This window comes from Aedes albopictus, chromosome 2, assembly GCF_035046485.1.
Source record: "Aedes albopictus strain Foshan chromosome 2, AalbF5, whole genome shotgun sequence".
In the NCBI taxonomy this organism is placed as follows: Eukaryota; Metazoa; Arthropoda; class Insecta; order Diptera; family Culicidae; genus Aedes; species Aedes albopictus.
The window spans coordinates 217,303,358-217,321,455 of NC_085137.1; positions in this window are offsets into that span (position 1 = coordinate 217,303,358).

Sequence of the window (18,098 nt, forward strand, 5' to 3'; positions counted from 1 at the left end):
GGGCACAAATTGTGTGTTGCATGTTTGTGTTTTGTGCATTTGTAATGTTCCATTTTACTTTTCGTATCCCACTAGTTTCGAAATGTGGGGCTCGATGCGGAAAATAAAATGCGCATTTGCAGGGTTCTATTAGCTAGCAGTTGTCTACATTTTGGTACTCATCGGAAGCACAATGCATTTGTAGTGTTCCGCAAAACTTTTCCGTTACATTGGCGCCCAACGTGGGGCATTGTGCACTTATAAGGTTCCAATTTATTCGTTACATTGGCACTGTTTCTGGTAGTTGGTGCAAAAGCACCTAGTGTTAATTATTCACAAATTCATAGTGTTATTTGTTCGTTTAATTCATAATCCAAATTTTAAAGTGTAGTTTAAGTCCGGTTGTTAAAACATAAAGTCGTGTATTTGGAATTTGTGTTATCTAAAGCATAAAATTATCAAATTTACGTTATCATCACAATTCATCGCCTGTGCAGTGTATATTACTTGGTGTTTTGTGTATTGTGTGTGGATATACTGTGAACAATCACTCGTTCGCCGTCATAAAGGTATTGTAAGGTTCCCCATAACGGGAGCTCGTGAGAGTCTTGTTGTTTATTTCTGGATTTGAGTATACCCAATAGTAGCACACTAAGTGGTTTCTCTTGTCTCTGACAAGGGCCATCGTCGCTGCTTACAACTGCCACAAAGTAGTCTGTAGGTATGCAAGTGGTTGCAGTGTAAAAACTGCAGAATTTGGCGAAATTGGGTAGAAAGAATCCAGAATTCTGAGATTCGAGTAAATCCACAAGTAGCACGCGAAAATCGGTTTCTCTGGTCTCTGGCAAGGGCCATCGCGCTGCCTGTAGCTATTGCAAAATAGTGCGGGTAGGCATATGGTTGCGGTGTAAAAACCGCAGAATTTAGCGAAAGTGGATTGAAAGTTCCAGCGACAGACGGCTCAAACAGCCAGTAGTTGTGAAGGGACCTTTCTACCTACGATGGTTAATTAAGTGATACGTATCAGTTTTCTTGTTTGTTTTGTCTTTGTGTTGTGAATGAAATGCATTCCACAGCGTGATAATTTGTGTTGTGTAGGAGTTTATAGTAGGCACTGTATTTATTATAATTGTAAAGTAGGCTTTGGCTAGCAGAATAGAGTCATCCAATGATTGTCATTAATCCTCGAGACGCCAAATAAAGTAGAAGCATCTATTACAAGCTCTCTTTTAACTTCTACAATTCAGAAGTACGCGACTTTCCAAGAAGACGAACTGAAGCTGGAAATTTTTCTGATGGTACAGGCGTTTCGAATGAAACCGAAGGACGAACTACAAAACAAGTTGAAGTTATGGATGTTGGTGTAGACGTAACTGGAACGCGAGCCGAAACCAATTCAACGGTTGTTGGTAGTCGCGGAGAGGCTAATGTTGCAGCTGGAGATGATGGTGTTGGAAGCTACGGGAGAAACTCATCATTAGCGGTCGACGGAATGGTTACTTGGTTTTTGCACCCCGAGGATATCCGTAGCCTGATTCCCGAATTCGTCCCAGAAAACATTAATGCAGAAAGGTGGCTGAAGAACGACGGTTTGAAGAACGTGTATGGATGGGAAGAACGAGCTGTGCTTCACTATGCAACAATGCGATTGGGATCGGTGCCGAGAATCTGGTTTGAAGGAATAGAAGAAGATGTCAGTAGTTGGAGTGAATTCAAGCCAAGATTAGTACGGGCATTTCCATCAAGAACCGATGAAGTGGATATACATAGCTTTTTGATCAGAAGGATGAAGCAATCAAACGAAACCTACGAGAAATTTGTTTATGACATTGTGGCCAAAGCAAGAATGGTGAACCTTAAAGATGCGACAATAATTAAATACATCATCAATGGCATTTCAAACTCTCATTTGCGGTTGGCGTTGAGTACTGCTGGACACACATCTGTGGATTCATTGTTGGAAGCAATTTTAAGAAATGAAAATCAGGCAAAAATGCAAGTTTCGGAGCGTGAAAATTTTCCAAAATCCTTTCAAGATCAAATTCAATCAAATGTTGGAATGAGAAGCTGCTTCAATTGCGGAGAAATTGGACATGTTACAAGAATGTGCTTTCGGAAAGATAGACGACGATTTCACAGAAATGGTGATTACCAGCAAAGATACAATGAAAGTGCAAGAATACCTTTTTCAAGAAACAATCAAAACAACAGTTCTGGAGGATCCGATTATCAAGGCGGTTATCACGTAGGAAAATTTGGCAATCAACCACATGCGGAAGATGATAATTACCGACGAACCAATGGATGCCGCATGGAGAGACTAGCAAACCCAATTTCGGCGGTGGAAACAGATCCAGTGCACAGGGAAGCAGAAGCAGTTAGTTTTGAGCGATATCGAGGCAGTGTTGAGTTTAGAGGTAGGACTATTTTAGAAAAATCGTTTTTCAAAGTATTAGTTAGATTTTACAATTTTTATCAAGAATGCACAACACTTTTTGACACTGGTAGTCCAATTTGCTTGATTAAAAGTAGCGTAGTTCCACATACAATCACAATTTCTAAATTTACGGAGCAAAATTTTTCAGGCCTTAATAATTCTAGAATTGATATTTTAGGGGTGTTTGATACAGAAATTGTAATTAATAATTTCATTTACAAATTGCAGTTTAAAATAGTGAAGGATACAACCATGGAACCGATGTGCATTTTGGGGGAAGATTTCATCAGGAAAAATAACTTGTTGGCTGAATATGACGGTAACGCGATAGTTTTTGGTAAGAAGACTAAAAGTGACACGATCTTGGATACAATGCCTTTAAACGTGGTTGACCAAAATTATGATTTTCGTCCGGATATTTATGATGTGGAGGTAAGCCAAAGTACTTTCTTGAATACTGATGTGGATCAATTAGATATTGGTGATGAAAATATTTGTTTCAAAGATATATCAGCAATCAAATCTCTTTTTAATGATGTGTATAAAAACAGAACTAGACCAACAAAACCCAAAAATTTGTATACCATGAAAATTGAACTACAGAATAATAATACTTTTAATTTTTCTCCACGTCGTTTGTCAAATGCTCAAAAATTAGAAATAGAATCCCAAATTAATAAACTTTTACAAGAAGGAGTTATACAAGAAAGTAATTCGCCGTACGCTAGTAGAATAGTATTAGTGAAAAAGAAAGACAATTCATGGAGAATGTGTGTAGATTATAGGGAATTGAACAAAATTACAGTCAAAGACAGGTATCCGCTTCCACATATTGATGACCATTTGGACAGTTTGAGGAATAAAAAGTATTTTAGCACCTTAGATCTTAAAAGCGGATATCATCATCTTTTGATAGACGAAAACTCTCAAAAATATACCGCATTTGTTTGTCATTTGGGTCAGTTTGAATATAAAAGAGTACCATTTGGTTTATGTAACGCTCCATCTGCATTTATGCGTTTCATTAACACAATTTTCAAAGATCTAATAGATAAGGGGGTTTTAAGAATTTACATTGATGACATTATTTTGGCAACTGAAACGATTGAAGAACATTTTAGAATTCTTAAACAAGTTTTTGAAATTTTAGTGGAGAATCATTTGCAATTACAATTAGCAAAATGCAAATTTTTGAAATGTAAAGTAGAATATTTAGGGTATAATGTGAATTCTGAAGGTATCAGTCCAAGTGAAAAACATATAGAATGCATCCAAAAATTTCCGATTCCTAAGAATGTTCACGATGTTCATAAATTTATTGGACTGGCGAGTTATTTCAGGAAATTCATTCCAAACTTTTCAATAATTGCAAAACCTCTTTATGATTTAATTAAAAAAGATAAGAAAGATTTTAAATTTTGTGAAAAAGAAATGATTGCATTTGAAATTCTTCGTGAAAAACTTACAGCAGAGCCCGTTTGGAAAATCTATTCCCCATTTGCTAAAACTGAACTTCACACAGATGCTAGTTCTCTTGGTTTTGGAGGTGTCCTAATGCAAGAACAGTCAGACGGAGTTTTACATCCGGTTATGTATTATAGTAAAAGGACCGACTCTCACGAAGCAAAATTACATTCATTTGAACTTGAAACCTTGGCAGTAGTGAATAGTGTAAAGAGATTTCATATCTATTTACAAGGTATTAAATTTACAATAGTCACTGACTGTATTGCATTGAAAGAAACGTTGAATAAAAAGGACATCAATGCGAAAATTGCTCGTTGGGAACTTTTTCTATCTGAATATGACTATGATATCATACATCGTAGTTCATCAAATATGAAGCATGTAGATGCATTATCTCGTTTACCAATTATCTGCGCAATAGGAAGTGAAAATAATAGTTTCGAAAGAGCTTTATTAGCTAGTCAGATGTTAGACTCCAAAATTGAAGAAATAAGAGTTCAGTTAGAGAATAGAGAAGATAGGAATTTCGAACTGCGAGATGGAGTAGTATATAAAAAATGTAAAGATAATAAGTTGTTGTTCTATGTTCCTCAAAACATGGTAATACAAATTCTTAAAATGTATCACGATGATTTCGGACATTTTGATGTAGAAAAAGTTAACGATCTTATTAATAAATCTTATTGGTTCCCGAACATGAAAGAACAAATAAAGAAATATATAAACAATTGTTTGAAGTGTATTGTTTATTCAAAAAAGAATTTAAAAAAAGATGGCCATTTGAATATAATTGATAAAGGAGACAAACCATTTCACACAATACATGTAGATCATTATGGGCCAATAACTCCTCGGAATTGTAATTACAAATACATATTCGTTATTGTGGATGCATTCACAAAATTTTTGAAACTCTATCCTTGTAAAACTACGAATACAAGCGAGGTGATCAAGCATCTCAAACATTATTTTAATGCATATTCAATACCTGATCAAATTATTTCAGATAGAGGAAGTTGCTTTACATCAAATAGTTTCAAAGAATTTAACAATGAACATGAAGTGAAACATATATTAATAGCTACAGCGTGTCCAAGAGCAAATGGTCAAGTAGAACGGTTCAACAGAGTTTTAACCCCAGTTATAGCTAAACTTGTGGAAAGTAATCCTACGCGTGGTTTCGGTCCAATTTTATCTGATACAGAACATTTTATCAACAATACTTTTTGTAGATCAATTGGTAATACACCTTCACAATTATTATTTGGAATAAATCAAAAGAAAACAACAATTAGTATAGTAGAAAATAGCATTAACGAGAATTCTGACATTGGAAGAGATTTGATAGCAATTAGAGAAAAAGCAATAGCAATTAATAGAGCTGTTCAAATTTACAATAAAAAGAAATACGATTCTAAATGTAAAATTACCACACAGTATCAAGAGGGTGATTTGGTTTATATTCCGCATCATGTTATACCTGGAAGTTCATCTAAGTTACAAGCACAGTTCAAAAGTCCATATATAATAAGAAAGGAGCTTCCCAATAATCGATACGTTGTGAGTGACATTGATGGTATTCAGCTAACTCGTTTACCCTTTACAGGGGTTTTTGATCCTGGAAATATTGCGGATTTTTAGAAAAAATTCCACTCTGCGGTAGCCGCCGAGTTCTACCGCAGCTGTCAAAGTCCTACCGCAGGCTTGAAAATCATCCTATCATTGGTAAATCAAGGTAAATTGAACTGAAAACCAACAACAAACAATGATCATCGGCGTCGTTTCCAAGGCTATCCAAGGCTATCCAAGGCATCGCTAGGGCGCGCTAGGGTAGATTGATGATACCTTACTGAAAATCAGTAGTCTGACAGCTGCGGTAGCTTTTCGTTCTACCGTAAAACGGAAAGTTTTCTCTAAATTAGCAATATGAAATTATGGGATATGAATAATGAATAAAATGCACATCGGGTCGATGTGAATGTCAGGATGGCCGAGCTGTAGGAGTTTATAGTAGGCACTGTATTTATTATAATTGTAAAGTAGGCTTTGGCTAGCAGAATAGAGTCATCCAATGATTGTCATTAATCCTCGAGACGCCAAATAAAGTAGAAGCATCTATTACAAGCTCTCTTTTAACTTCTACAGTTGAGGAAAATTGTCTTTTGATTTCAGATTTTAATTTGTTCGATGTGCTGTGTTTGCAGATGCTTAATTTTTACACGCCCTTTACACGTGTTTATGTTTGAGTTGTTGCCGTAAATTGTTGTTGAACCTTTAATTTTATCATTGTTATTATTTCGTTTGTAAATACTTAGCATAGCTAGGTACATAAACCAAGAATGACGGAGAACAAATCTATGGATGTTGCTTATTGCATGGAATGTAAACAAAAAGAAAATGATTTAGATAAACTAATTACGTGCTTCTACTGCTTTTCTAATGCCCATTTCAAATGCCGCAACATTATTGGCTCTGCTATCAATAAGCTAAAGCGTAATATGTATTTTTGCACTGCTGAATGCTCCAATATTTACAAAAGAATAATTGATATGCAAACTGAACGCACACTTGTAATCGATAACCTTAGCTCCGAACTGAAGAAATCGGTGTGTACTGCTGTATCTGTTCAAATGAATGAAGTAAAAGCAGAAGTCGCTACAATCGCTAAAGCAATAGAAGACTCGCAACAGTTTCTCTCTTCTAAGTTTGAAGATATTGTGCGTGATTTACAAAATTTGAAGGTAGAAAACTGTCAGCTGAGGTCAGAAGTTGATGTTATGAAAAGGGAGTTGTCATCTTTGAAGTGTCTCGTAAATCAGTTGGAGTGTAACGCTGACAAAGTTAATAAGGAATCTCTCTCCAATAACGCAATAATACATGGTATCCCAGTCCAATCCAATGAAAACGTTTCTGAAATAGTTACCAAAGTTTCTGATTGCATCAGCGCAGTGCTTCCTCCTGATTCCCTTGTATCTGCATCTCGAGTATTCGGAGCAAGCTCTAGTACTAAATGCCATGTGCCCATTAGAATTGTCTTCAAGAGTAAGGCTGGTAAAGAATCTTTTTTGGCTAGTAAAAGGAGGTTTGGTAGGCTACCATCATCTGAAATTGTCAAATCAATGTTATTCAATGGGAAGTCAACTTATGTAACCATTCGAGATGAATTAACCCCACTTTCGTTAGAGCTTCTAAATGAAGTACGCAATATGCAAGCAAAAATGAACCTTAAGTATGTTTGGGCAGGAAGAGAAAGAGCAGTATTAGTGAAAAGAGATGAATCGTCCAGGCCTACAGTTATAAAAAGTCGAAATGACCTTAAGAGTTTTGTTAATGGCTGTCAGTCTTCTTTGTCTCCTGAACGAAATGTTTCTTCAAAACTAAAGTTTAGGTCTTGAAATTAGTGAAATATCCTCGTATCCAGTAGTGTCCTTGCGTTGATCCTTTTATATTTAGAATTCACAATGGCAAATGATAATAATTACTTGCATGCAAACTTTATCGAATACAATGAATCTTGTCCTCTCACTGAATCTAATAACATCCACTTGCGTGTCTTGCAGTGGAATATTAGAGGAATGAATGATCTACACAAATTTGATTCTATTCTTGAAATGCTTGAGCTTTGTCGTCTTTCTATTGATGTTATCTGTATAAGTGAAACATGGTTAAAAAGAGAAAACGTAGTTTTATACAATATTCCTGGTTTCAACTCAATCTTTTCGTGTAGGGATGCCTCGAATGGCGGACTAGTTGTGTATGTCAAGAGTAACCTTCCTTTCACAGTCAAATCTAATGCACATACCGACGGCTTTCATCACATTCACATAGAAATCTCGATTAATAAACGTTTATATGATGTTCATGGATTTTATCGACCTCCATCATATGATGTCAACAGCTTTTTGGCCATACTGGAAAATGTATTAGATAACTCTAACTCGAACAGATCGTGCTTCCTGGTCGGTGATATCAACATACCTATGAACCTTTTCAGTAATAATGTGGTAGTCAAGTACAGGTCTCTTTTAGAATCATATGGATTTGCGTGTTCCAATACGATTCCCACAAGACCAATTAGTTCAAACATACTGGATCACACTGTTTGTAGAATTGATGATCTGCCCCGAATTAAAAATGATACTATATTGACTGATCAAAGTGATCACTGTATGGTATTAACATCTTTCACATTATTAGAGGAAAAACATCGAACAACTCTGGTTAAAACAATTGTGGATCATCAGAAAATCAATGATGAATTTAAAAACTATTTAAACGCTTACGGAGAAGTTCAGGATGCTAATTCTTGCTTAACTGATATAATTTCAACCTATAAAACCTTACATGATAGATATTCTAGAATAATTACAAAAAATGTTAGTATCAAAGGTGATTTTTGTCCTTGGATGACCTTAAACTTATGGCATTTAATAAAAATAAAAAATAATTACATTAAACGGATCAAACGGGATCCGAATAATCAACACCTTAAGAATATGCTTAAACATGTCTCGGACAAACTAATATCAGGAAAAAAAAACTGTAAGAGGTTGTATTATGAAAATCTGTTGAATAACACACCGCATTCCAAATTATGGACACACATCAATCGTATTTTCGGGAAAAAACCCAAACCAAATTCAATTGTTCTTGTTAAAAATGGTGTGAACGTTGATAACAAGCCACAGGTTTGTGAGATATACAATGAATACTTTTCCAACATTGGCCGTGAGCTTGCAAATAGTATCACAGTTGGACTCAATTCTAATCCATTGTCACATTTACGTAGAGTTTCAAATTCTGTTTTTCTAACCCCAGCCTCCACCAACGAAGTGAGTTTACTTATAAATGGTTTGGTATCCAAGAAGAGTGTTGGCCCAGATGGTTTAAAAGCTGATGTAATAAAAGCTAATTCTATTACTTTCTCTAGGATTTTATCGCAAATATTTAATAAGATCATCGAAACCGGTGTTTATCCCGATTGCCTAAAAGTAGCCAGGGTTGTTCCAGTGTTCAAATCTGGTGATGCAAACGATGTGAGCAACTATAGGCCTATCTCAACCTTATCTACGTTTAACAAAATACTTGAAAAATTGCTCATCAATAGACTAGTACCATTTCTCAATCAACACAATATTCTGTATAAATTGCAATACAGATTTCGACAGGGAAGCAGTACCGAAACGGCAGTTTCTGAGTTATTGGACGATGTAATTAAGGGAATAGATAGCAAGAAATTAGTTGGAGCCCTCTTTTTAGATTTACGTAAGGCATTCGATACATTAGATCATACAATTCTGCTCAAAAAACTTGATGCATACGGAATTCGAGGTATTGCTAACGAAATAATATGTAGTTATTTAACAAATAGAAAACAATATGTCTCAATTGATGATTCTGTTAGTTCTTTTATGCCAATTACGGTAGGTGTACCTCAAGGGAGCAATATTGGACCGTTGTTGTTCTTACTGTATATCAATGATCTGGGTAATATTCAGTTAAAAGGTGTGCCGCGCCTTTTCGCTGATGATACAGCACTTTTCTATCCACGTTGTGAAATAGAAACAGGTGTAGCTGATATCAATGAAGATTTGAGAATCCTATCTAAATATTTGGCATCGAATTTGTTGTCGTTAAATCTCTTAAAAACTAAATACATGGTTTTTCGTTCTCCAAGAAAGCTCGTTCAAAATAATATTGCAGTTACCCTTAATTCCTGTGTTATTGAAAAGGTAGATTCATTTAAGTATTTAGGATTGTATTTGGATGAAACTCTTTGCTGGTCCGAGCATATTAGACATGTAGAGAAGAAAGTAACATCACTTTGTTTCATTTTACGAAAAGTTAGTAGCTTTTTGCCTCGCAATATACTGCTTAAATTTTATTTTGCCCATATCCACTCAGCATTCAACTATTTGATCATTGCGTGGGGTCGTGCTTGCAAATCTCATTTAAAAAAGCTCCAAACCCTCCAAAATAGATGTTTGAAAACAGTTTTTGGAAAACCGATTTTATTCCCATCTTTACAGCTTTACTCTGACAGTACACATTCCATACTTCCTATAAATGGTCTATGTGAATTGCAAACAGCTTTATTTGTTTATGATACACTTCACAGAGATAACTTTCACCACAATGTTCAAATGCCTTCTATTTCTCATCGATACTCCACGAGACGTCCCAATAATCTACATCAAAGCAGAGCTTGTACCGCACTCGGGCAAAAAAGAATTTCGATCGTTGGTCGTATAATTTACAATAAAATCCCTGATGAGCTTAAACAAATAACTAACCGTCATACCTTCAAAAAGAAATTAAAACAACACTATAAATTGCATGTTTCCAGCATTCTTGGTTAAGAAATTTTGCACCTCCTATCACAAACAAGTCTTTAATTAAATATTATTCTTTAATTTATTTGTATAAACTTTAGTTGAAAGTGGCTCCCTTAAAAGGAACAATCGGTTCCACTGGGATGTCACACCCAACACTATCAATTCCTTGCTATTAATTTTGTTATATATTTGTTTTTTTTTTTAATTTTTTCATTGCTGCATAGAGTTTAGATAGTTGCGTCCACTACCAGGAAACTCTCTGTGCGAGTTTTTTGGTGTGGGGGATAGTGGCGGGTAATTTTAAAAAAAAAAGTGCCATCCCAGACCATCTTCCGTCGTCTGTTACCTAAACCGAATGAGTTCGTGGGAAGTTATCAAGCTGGCTTCATCGACGGCCATTCGACTATGGACCAGATCTTCACCGTACGGCAAATCCCTCAGAAATGCCGTGAATACCAGATCCCAAGGCATCACCTGTTCATCAACTTCAAAGCGGCAAACGACAGTATTGACCGCGCAGAGCTATTGAAAATTATGGACGAAAATGGCTTTCCTGGGAAGCTAACTAGACTGACTGACTAGACGATGGATGGTGTGCGTAAGAATCCAGTTCATTCGAATCTCGCCAGTGACTACGACAAGCTGACGAACTCTCATGCCTACTCTTCAACATCGCTCTGGAAGGTGTGATGCGACGAGCCGGGCCTAACAGCCGGGGTACAATATTCACACAATCCGGTCGATTTGTGTGTTTTGCGGACGACATGGAAATTATCGCCAGAACATTTGGAACGGTGGCAGAGCTGTACACCCACTTGAAACGCGAAGCAGCAATGGTCGGACTATTGGTAAATACGTCCAAAACAAGGTACATGATGGCAGGCGGAACCGAATATGACCAGGTCAGTTTAGGTAGTTATGTGACGATAGACGGGGTACCTTCGTAGTGGTGGAGGAATTCGTCTAGCTCGAATCCTTTCTTACGGCTGGCAATAATGATAGCCGTGAAATACGTAGGCACATCATCAGTAGAAGTCGCAGTCGTGCCTACTATGGGCTCCAGAAAAAGCTGCGGTCTAAAAAGATTCACCCACGCACCAAGACGCTGATAAGACCGGTGATCCTCTACGGGCACGAGACATGGACCATGCTCGAGGAGGACCTGCAAGCACTCGGAGTTTTCGAGCGACGCATGCTAAGGACGATCTTCGGCGGTGTGCAGGAGAACGGTGTGTGGCGGAGATGGATGAACCACAAGCTCTCTGCACTTTACGGCGAACCCAGCATCCAGAAGGTGGCCAAAGTCGGAAGGATATGGTGGGCAGGGCATGTTGCAAAAATGCCGGACAACAACCCTGCAAAGTTGGTGTTCGCCACGGATCCGATTGACACAAGAAGGCGTGGAGAGCACAATGGGCGGACCAGATGGAACGTTACTTGGCGAGCTTTGGGCGTGACCGAGGATAGAGATCGGCAGCCACAAACCGAGTGTTTTTGGTCTTTATTTAAGAGATGTTCAGCCCTAGGCTGGTTCATCTTTGTATCTTAAATGTGATGTTGAGCAAGTGAATGTGTGTATGTATCTACTGATGTTGTGTTGCCTTCTATAAGTATAATTCGATTACTGTGTGACCTGAAGAATACGAAATCATAAACAAGATATGGTGACAATGTGGGACAGTTTAACAATAAGTAAATCTTATAATTTAACAATAATTGTTTTTGAACCAACTCATATCAAATTTATAAGCACCCACAACACAACTTCACAGAACTTCATTCTTCAAAAAAACATTCTTCTACGCAGCACACATATCTCGTCCGCCCAACAGCAATGCTTCGGAAGGCCAGGCAGCAAAAGTGGTCGTAAATTTTTAATGATTGACAAAGTGGAAAAACAGAAACTTGAAGTACCACCACCGGAGGAGACAGACGGATGACAAAGGATTGCAGGTCTTAATTTGGCCTGCGAGCTGAAAAACGAGACTAATTCTTCTTGTGAGAGGTATGGCGAAACTGCCGCCGTCGGGTGCCTGGCCTGGCCGGCCAGCCTCATCCAAGCCACGTGGAAGAATAGCAAACGAAATAAGGCGCAGGGGAATGAGGGAAGGTCCACTTGAGCTGGTTTGCAGCAATCTTGACACCCCAATATGAAGCTGGATGATGTTTGCCTTTGCAGCTTGGAGAGGCCGTGTTCCATCTGCTGAGGGTCCCCACCATCCACTGGACTGGTTCTGGAAAGAAGGGAGAAACGATTCATTTATGCTACCACGGAGTGAGTTTTCCCTGTGTTTATTTAATTTTATTTTCCAAGATTTTCGTCTGGATTGGTATGCCTGCTAGCTGGTGCAGGTGCCGCCGTCGTCCTGACGTCCGACGAGGATTGGTTCAAGACTTTGGTCCCCCTCTCGAGTTAAATTGGTTGGCTGAAGCACTTTGCCGCACGGGCGACGTTTTATTTCGTTATACGTTTCGGACTTGATGTACAACTTGTACATTGCATTGGAGACAATATGCTTGGGTTTCACGTTTTTGTGACATTTGTTTAGACAAGTGGACGACAGGGTTAAGTATGCTGCAAGATTTTCGTGCAATTAAATTTATTTCCAAGCTAAAAGTTATAAAAAAAAAATAAAGGAATGGAGTGACATACTTTTTTGTACCTAGGGCACCTGTAAGTAATAATTATGTTTTCTGGTGTCAGATTATATGCACGTGTTTCCAATTTGTCGAACGAGCAAAAGAAAACGAACGGGAAAATCAACATTTAATACAGAGCAAATTTCGTTCATATTTGAACGTTACGGAATCTTAACTTGTAACGCAATCTGCAAAAACACTCCCAGTTGCAATACACTTTTTCAATTTACAATTCACAAGAGTTCAACAATGGCAAAAGGTTATTGCAACCATAACAAATTGCAAATGCTCCATAGAAAATCAAAAAGCACTCCATAAAGAATGAGCATATGTTCCATGAAAATGTGCAATGTTACCCATAAATAATTGAAAACGTTCCATACTTTATAAAAAATGTACCGATAAAACATAAAATTTTCTCATCAAAAGTGATATTTTGTTCCAATAAAAATACTAAAATGCTCCATAATAAAATACAAATGTTCCATAGAAAAATGCAAATTCTCCATAAAAAATTAAAATTGTACCCATAGAAAATTGAATATTGCTCCATAGAAAAATTAAATTGCACCATAAAAAAATGAAAATTCTCCATAACTTTAAAAATTTGCACCACTAAAGTAGTGCAATGTAAAGCAATTCAGCCCTGTCGAATTAAATTATGAGAACATGCTATCTATGGAGGATTTTCAATTTTTCATGGAGCAATTCATATTTTCTATGGTGCAGTTTGATAATACTTATGGAGAATTCATCTATTTTCTATGGTGCAATTTCAATTTTCCATGGTGCAATTTAGATTTTCTATGGAGCAATATTCAATTTTCTATGGGTACAATTTTATTTTTTTATGGAGCATTTGCATTTTTCTATGGAGCATTTGCATTTTATTATGGAGCATTTCAGTATTGTTTATTGGTGCAAAATTTCACTTTTAATGAGAAAATTTTATGTTTTACCGGTACATTTTTTATAAAGTATGGAACGTTTTCAATTATTTATGGGTAACATTGCACATTTTCATGGAACATTTGTTCTATCTTAATGGAGCGCTTTTTGAGATTTTCTATGGAGTGTTTCTATTTGTTTATGGGTGCAAAAAATAGGCTGCCGTTCAACAATTTCTAGCACATACATTAGGGTGGCCCTCACTTATATGAAAACAAAATTTTTGAAAAATGCCAAGTCTTACCTCCTGAATCAGTTGTCTTGGACTCACAGAAGCTAGGGTCTTGTACCATTTGGGCAGGTGTACCTATTTTGGCCACTTGCCGCTATAACCAAGTCAATTTCAAACCGATTGATTTGAAATTTTGTATAGAGCTAGGCACGTACAGTATCTAACTCTGTACAAAAATTCAAATCAATCGGTTTGAAATTGACTTAGTTATAGCGGTAAGTGTCCAAAATTGGTACACCTGCCTAAATGGTAGAATACACTACGTTCAAAATTTGAGCAAAATCGATTACGCCTAAGGGGGCGCTCAAAGTGCCTGAAGTTTGTATGGGACAACGTGGCCATATGTATGCAGAAATCTTTTGATTTTTTGCCGCTAGGTGGCGCTGTAAGCGTTTAATGATAAAACCCTTTAATATTGTAGATGAGTATATGCCAAGCAACTATGTCGAAGACCGCCAAGTGATACGACGCACAGAGGTCCAATTTTGAGAAAAGCTGGCAGAAACTCAATTTCTGAACAAGTCTTATATGGGATACAGTATATTGAGCATTCATCCATAATACCAGGAGCACTAACTAGAATTAAAAAAAATGGAAATATTGTTTTTGTATCTTGTTGCAGCACTTAATAGCTGCTGATGGAAAAAGTGCTGAAGTTTTGATAAAGAACACAAACAAGTTCAACCACCACAAAAGTCTATTGATATAAGTAATAAAATTGCTTTCAAAAGTTAATTTGCAAGTTCTTGTGTATATCAGACATCTGCAATGGTACAAAAGATCAAAATAACACCTTTGGCTTCAAAATTGACATTACATGTCATTAGTACGAGAAATTCTTACAGTTCGACTTCAAAGTGTCTTACAAATCGCTCCCCGCTACTCCCCGCGGGGAGATTCCGTTACAATGCTCGTTTATGTATGCAGAATCGGTTAAAGAAAAATGCAACTGCCAAGAGCTGCCAAAACAATAGCGCCATAATGATATGTGTATAGTAAAACTGTATAAAAACATCAATTTAAAATTCTGCTCGAATCTTCGCCACTTCATACATAAAAATTGGAAATTGTATGGAGGGGGCGAAGACTAGAGCAGTGGCGAAGTCTAGTGATTTTACCCTACCCTAGATAAAGTGAGGCGAGAAATTATGGTCGTTTTTTCCAATACATGTAAAGGAATAATATCAACAATGAAATCTCAATACTTCGCCTCACTTAAGCTAGGGTATAACTTTTCTCACAGGCGTCGGATCACTTTACGGTCTTTAACATAGTTGCTTGGCATATAATCACCTACAATAATACCAGAGTTTTATCATTAAACGCATACAGCGCCACCTACACGCTAAAACCACTCAGCACCTAGAATGTGTAAGCCCTACTCATAACTGCATAATTCCCAGACCACACAAAAATGTGTAACAGTTACACATTCACAAAAAACAGCTCGTACACTCGTCTAGATGCGAAATGTCGTTTTTTTTTGTTTTCCAAGGTCACTAGTAAACCTAGCTAACTTGCCGTACAAAAAAAAAAATGCGAATTTAACGATTTTGCGGACACAGGAGCTGATTTTGTGAATGTGCAAGTGTTACACACTTTTGGTGTAGTCTGGAAATTATGCTTGGTCATGTTTTCCCTTACAAACTTCAAGAACTTTGAGCGCTCCGTTAGGCTTAATCGGTTTTGCTCAAATTTTGAACGTAGTTTCTTCTTCTTCTTCTTCTTCTTTTTCTTTTTTTAGCTCGACGTTCGCATTGGATCTTGACCTGCCTCTCTTCAACTTAGTGTTCTTAGAGCATTTCCACAGTTATTAATTGAAGGGCTTTCTTTGCCTGCCAAGTACAATGATACACTATGCCCAGGGAGTCGAGAAAATTTTCCCGACCGGAACGGGAATCGAACTCGCTGTCTGCGCATTGGCGATCCATAACCACTAGGCTAACTGGAGACCCCAATGTAGCTTCTTACTTCCTGAATCGTAGTACAAAACAACCGATTCAGGTAAGACTTAGTATTTTTCAGAATTGTTGTTTTTCATATAAGATTGAGCCACCCTAACATACATACACTCCCGATCAAAAGTTTGGGGTCACTTCCTCAAAAACATGTCATTTGTTTAAGCCCATATCTCCGCCAATTTGCGTCCGATTTCAAAACCCTAGGTTTCATTCAAAAGATAATAAGTCAAAGGAACTTTGAACATGATTAAAATAAAACTTTTTTAAAAAAAGTTGTATGTAAACTTAACCCAAAGTTGCCAAATTTTCTAAAAAATGAATATAAACTTACGAAAGTGTCGCTGGAAATTGGGTCGACCAAATTTTAATATGAGACCGGTAATATGACCCATTTTCTTTTAGCTTTCAACTGCTTTTTACAGAACTTAGCTAAAAAATCTACAAAAAAAAAGTTATTAAGTAAATTAACTCTTCATGTCATCGACCAAAAGTTTGGGGTCACCCCTCAGTATGATGTATCAGCCAAAAGTTTGAGGTCACTTTCGTAAAACATGGAAAAGTGATTTGGTGATATCTTCGTCATCTATAGTTAAATTTTATTTATTTTTGGCTCATTTCAGAGATAATTAATTAAATTTACGTTTGATGTCTTTAACATAATGTATTTAACGATTTTTGTATATAAAAAAGTTATGTAAAGTTAACACATTTCACCACACTTCAAAAAATGAGGCAACTTTACGTGAAGTTTTAGTATGTAAATTTCAACAAATATGTGTGGTTCAATGTCTATGCAGTAAGTATCATTCATTTTGTTTCAAATAAGCCAAGAAGAATTGAAATTGAATGAAAGATGACAAAGATATCAACAAATCACTTTTCCATGTTTTACGATAGTGACCCCAAACTTTTGGCCGATACATCATATTGAGGGATGACCCCAAACTTTTGGTCGATGACATAAAGGATTAATTTACTTAATAACTTTTTTTCTAGATGTTTTAGCTAAGTTCTGTAAAAAGCAGTTGAAAGCTGATAGAAAATGGGTTATGTTACCGCTCTCATCTTAAAATTTGGTCGACCCAATTTCCAGCGACACTGCCGTAAGTTTATATTCACTTTTTAGAAAATTTGGCAACTTTGGGTTAAGTTTACATACATTTTTTTTGAAAAAGTTTCTTTAAATCATGTTCAAAGTTTCTTTGACTTATTATCTTTTGAATGAGACCTAGGGTTTTGAAATCGGACGCAAATTGGCGAAGATATAGGCCTAAAAAAATTACATGCTTTTGAGGGAGTGACCCCAAACTTTTGATCGGGAAAGTAAGTGATGGAGTTTCTATCAGTATTTTCGTTAAAATTTTGTATGGATTTCATTATGTTTAATATCAATTTTCGAAACTACTTCAAAGTCTTGAAATACAAATCTGTAGATACGTTTAAGTAAAGAAACTTTGTAGGTAATTTCTGCCTCAATATAAAATATTCTACAGCTCATTAAAGTCAAAATCATATCATTATGAGTGCGTTTTGAAACTCTACTACGCACTTCTGCTGTAAAAATTGTTCCTCGGCAATGATCTAAAAAATACAATCATTGATAGTTTTCATAATATCTCAGCATAAGAGTCATCTTGGACAATCATGGGTTGAAAATATATAGAAAGCCATGGTATCCTATGTAGATAAAAATAAAATAAAAATATAAAATTACAAAATATATTTAATTTAATAAATTATTCTCTGATTAAGAAACTTGGAAAAAATTGAAAATCATTGTTTTTTAATAAAAAAAAATCGATAATTTTGTTTTTCTGAAGTTCACGTGTACATTAAGCGAGGGGGGTAGGGGTCTGTGAAATATCTACGTTTGTCTACGGAGTGGGGGGATGGGATGAAAAATCGCGATATTTCTGTCCACATGATATATGGACGGCTCCCTACCAAGCTGCTCCTGGCCAACTGGAAGACCAAGCCCCACAACAAGTGCGTAGCGTACCACACCAAAGGCACCGAATACGCTAGCAAGATTAGATTTGTCCCCGGATGAGCTGTAGTGAAAACTTAGATCCAATCCTTATTCTGTCCATCCCTCAAAA